We start from the raw sequence: 4195 nt of genomic DNA, 5'->3' as shown, positions 1-4195 counted from the left end.
CCCACCCATGTTCAACACCCTTTTTGAGTAGGAAACCTTGTTCTGACAACGTGGTTCCCATTAAATTCGGATTCAGCATACTCAAAAACCCCCATAGACCAATTTTCATGCTTTCTTCCGGAAGTGAACATCTTTGTCAATATTTGTCACCTATCCGCTTAACTATCTGAAAAGCAGGCCTTCATGGAGGCTCAAATTACCTCTCTCACTCCAGTACTTATTGACTGGTCCATACAGCTTCTGTTTGGAGTCGGGCCATCCATGCTCCACATAGTATATCACAACCTTGAGTGTGTCTTCCCTCTTAAGTTCGTCTGATTTCGTATAGTCGTGAGTGCGATGCTGGTAGGTTGATCATTACGGTATCAACGTAACAATGTGCCTCTACTTGGATGTCACTAAGATCAACCACACATCTGAGCGGACTGCGAGATAACGCATCTGCGGTGTACAGCAGCTTGCCTGGTACATGCATGATTTTGAACTCAAACCGCATCAGACGCATATGGAATCTCTGGATTCGCACTCGTAGTTCATCAATCATCTTTGTTGATAACAATGGTACCAGTGGCTTATGATCAGTTTCGACCTTGATAGAGGACATGCCCATCAAAAGGTCTTGCCAATGTTCGAAAGCCCATGTAGTTTCTAAGGCTTCCTTTTCGGTAGTCATTGACCTGCTGGCATATGCTACTGGTCGCAGATCACCAGATGGTTGTCTCTGAAAAAGCACAGCTCCCAGACCGAAACTGCTCGCATCAGCTGACACGACTGTCTCCTGCTCTGGATTGTACCTGGCCAGTATTTTCTCAGAAACCAGTTCATCCTTGACATCCTTGAATGCAGCTGCTTGTGCTGGGCCCCGTGACCATGCAGCACTCTGTTTAAGAAGATCTCGTAGCGGTTTAGTACGTTCAGCCATGTGCAGGCAAAACTTCGTCAGCCGATGAGCCATGCCAAGGAATCTCCTGAGTTCATTGACGTCCTGTGGCTCACAAGTCAACGATAGCCTTGGTCTTTGCTGGATCTTTTTCGGATTCCTCGTCCATCGACGGGCTGAGTCGGCAGTGTGGTGAGGGGCCTCTCGTTGACAATGGAATCTATCTCGCACATCAAGGTAGTCAGGCCTTCGTCGTCGAGGCGAATAGATTGCTCCGTCATGACTCCATTCATAACCTTCCTCACCACTCTGATCTTGGACTCTCATACTCCGCCGAAGTGGGATGCAGCAGGGGGATTAAAAATCTAAGTCGTGCTGCGTTGCGCAAGCCAGGGAGGAATATTGCTGCTGTTCCACTCTCGCAGAGCTGCCTTGAGTTCAGCACAGGTTCCAACGAAGTTAGACCCCTTGTCGCTTCGAATGGAGGCGACTGATCCCCGTCGACAGATGAATCTGCGCAACGCATGTAGACAGCTATCAGTGTCCGCCGATTGCAGTATTTCAAGGTGGATGGCTCTTGTGGCAAGGCAGGTGAAGATAAGGCCATATCATTTCACCGTGCTCCGTCCTCTCCTTATCTCGATGGGGCCAAACATATCCAGTCCTGCGTTGGTGAAGGGCGGTTGGTCACTCATCACTCTCCTTGGGCAGAGCAGCCATCATTTGCGCAATATTTCCTGCATATAGTGCAGCTTCCCATGACGCTATGGATGACTGCGCTGGCACCGATGATCCAATACCTTTTCCACAGCGTAGTCAGGACTGCAGACTTCCCCATGTGACCTAATGATCGGTGGGTCTCCGTGACGATCATACAGGCAATTGGTGAGCTCTTGGAAATAACACTCAGGCAGATCTGCACGCCTCAAGCATCCGCCAACTGTAATAAGTCATTTCCGCAGAGTGGGATTGATGGCTCTCAGTGAATTTCGTCTCATTACTGTGTTGATATCTTTGTCTATGCCTCCGGTCAATGCAGTCAGTTCGACCTGGAAAAACCTCATCTGTTCATGAGAAAGAATCAGGGTCTCAGCTTGCTTCAAATCTTCTACGGATAAGTTGCCAGAATCAAGCTGGTAGGTTTTCTTCAACTTGGCCACGAACTTGAGGACTAAGGCTACAACTCTCTTGAGTTTGGTGAAGCTAGAGAATCTTGGCATTAACTCATCAATGAGACAAGCGTGGTTGTCATGTACCACAGCATTACAAATCTGCTTTACTTCTGGATCATCAGTCTCGTTTTCCAATGATCGTCAGTCCAATAGAATGCTTCATTGACATCTAGTTCGGTCAGGAGGACATCTCCTATTCGGGCTGCCATCATTGCAGCAGTTAACTCTAAGCGAGGTATGGAGGTGTATTTCACTGGAGCAACTCACCTCTTGGCAATCATTAGACAGACTTGCACATCACCCAGTTCATCCTCTGACCGCAGGTAAGCACACACTCCATAACCCCTTTCACTGGCATCAGCGAAAATATGTAACTGCATGTTCACAACGTTAGTAAGCAGGCCATTTTTAACACACCTTGGGATGCTCCATTCCTTCAATCTCTCCAATTCAGACAGCCAAGAAGACCACTTTCTTTGAGTAGGCTCAATTTCCTCGTCCCAGCCAAGGCCTTTTCGGCAGCTATCTTGTAACAGCACCTTGGCAGGCAGTACGAATGGGGCTACCAGGCCAAGAGGATCGAACAGTGAGCTGATAGTGGATAGTAACCCTCTTCTCGTACGACTCTTCCCGACGACATTGGCCTCAAAACTCAGTGTGTCAAACTCTGGGGACCATTGAACACCAAGTGCTCTGCTGGCTGGAATGTTGCCATCGTGCAGGTCTAAGGACTTTAACTCGGGCGCTCTTTCATCTTCTGAGATGGAAACCAATACATCTTTGCTGTTTGACATCCACTTTGTGAGTCGAAACTTCTCTTTGGAGCATAGCTCAGTAAGCTCTTCCATTAAGGACTTCGCCTTCTCAACACTTGGGGTATTTGAAAGGAGGTCATCGACAGAGAATGAGTCCTTGATGGCCTTGCGTGTCTCTGGGGAATACAAATGGCCATCATCTTTTCCTGTCTTTTGCAGAGCCTTGTTAGCACACCCAGACGAGGATGCTGCACCGACGAGATGACGTGTGTTTTGGTAAGTAAGGATTTCATCGCCCTTGTTGTCACGCCAGAAGAATCGCATGGCATCTCTATCTTCAGGAGGTACCATTACTTGAAGGAACATCCTGGCGATGTCTGCCATAACAGCGATTTCCTCCTTTCGAAACCGAAGCAAGACACCGAGTAAGCTGTTAGTGATGTCCGGCCCCTGTAACAAGACATCGTTGAGTGAGACGCCTTGCTTGCTTTGCCCCACAGTCAAAGATGACCCTTAGCTTACCAGGCTTCTTGGCGCTAAACACTGGGTGGTGGGGTATATGCCATACTTTGGGACCAGTTTTAAGTCCATCTGCCAGTTCAACATACCCCCCGATCGCGCATTTTCTTCATCGTCTCGACATACTGCTTCAAGGTCTCGTCCCTTTCGAATCTTCTTTTTAGTAATTCGAATCTTCTGATGGCTTGACCTTTATTCACTGGTAGGACAAAGCTTGCGTCCTTCCAGGGCAGCGGTATGGTGTACCGAGCGTTCTTCGACTCGATGGCTTTGTTGACTATTTGGTTAAACCTTTTATCTTCAGTCGATAGGCCCAATTTTTCCGTAGAGCGACCCTCTGGAAAGTCTATCGCAGAGTTCTTGCGCATCATCTCCAGCAGCTCTTCGTGGCATTCGACAGCTTTGACGGATTTGCAACATTGGTGGATGCAACGCCGGGCCTAACTATGCACCAAGGGGTCCAGGCCAAAATGGTCCACAGCATTTCCCAGCATCAGGCCAATGTCTGCTTCAATGTGCTTCAAATGTACCCTACTCCTGAGGTGGGGCCATGCATCCACATCTTCTTGTCACGGAATGTGGGCCTTCCACGTGACTGGAAGGTTGGTCTTGGTGTAGACATGAGGGAGCTTTATATCTCTACCGCCATCTAAGCTGGGGATGGCAAGGTTGTTCAGGATGTTTGTGTCGAGGGTGTATGATTCAGAGGACATGGTTTCGATGGTAATTTTAGCCTTTCTACCACCAATGCCTAGGCGCTGCTTCAATTGATCTGTACAGAAAGACACGCTAGAACCGGGGTCGAGGAAGGGGTACGTCTGAAGAGCTCTGCCATTCTTCAAAGACTACTACCACTGGCACTATCCCCC

Source organism: Priapulus caudatus, unplaced genomic scaffold (genome assembly GCF_000485595.1).
Source record: "Priapulus caudatus unplaced genomic scaffold, Priapulus_caudatus-5.0.1 Scaffold447, whole genome shotgun sequence".
NCBI classification, from domain to species: domain Eukaryota; kingdom Metazoa; phylum Priapulida; class Priapulimorpha; order Priapulimorphida; family Priapulidae; genus Priapulus; species Priapulus caudatus.
Note: the sequence above shows the minus strand (reverse complement) of the source record.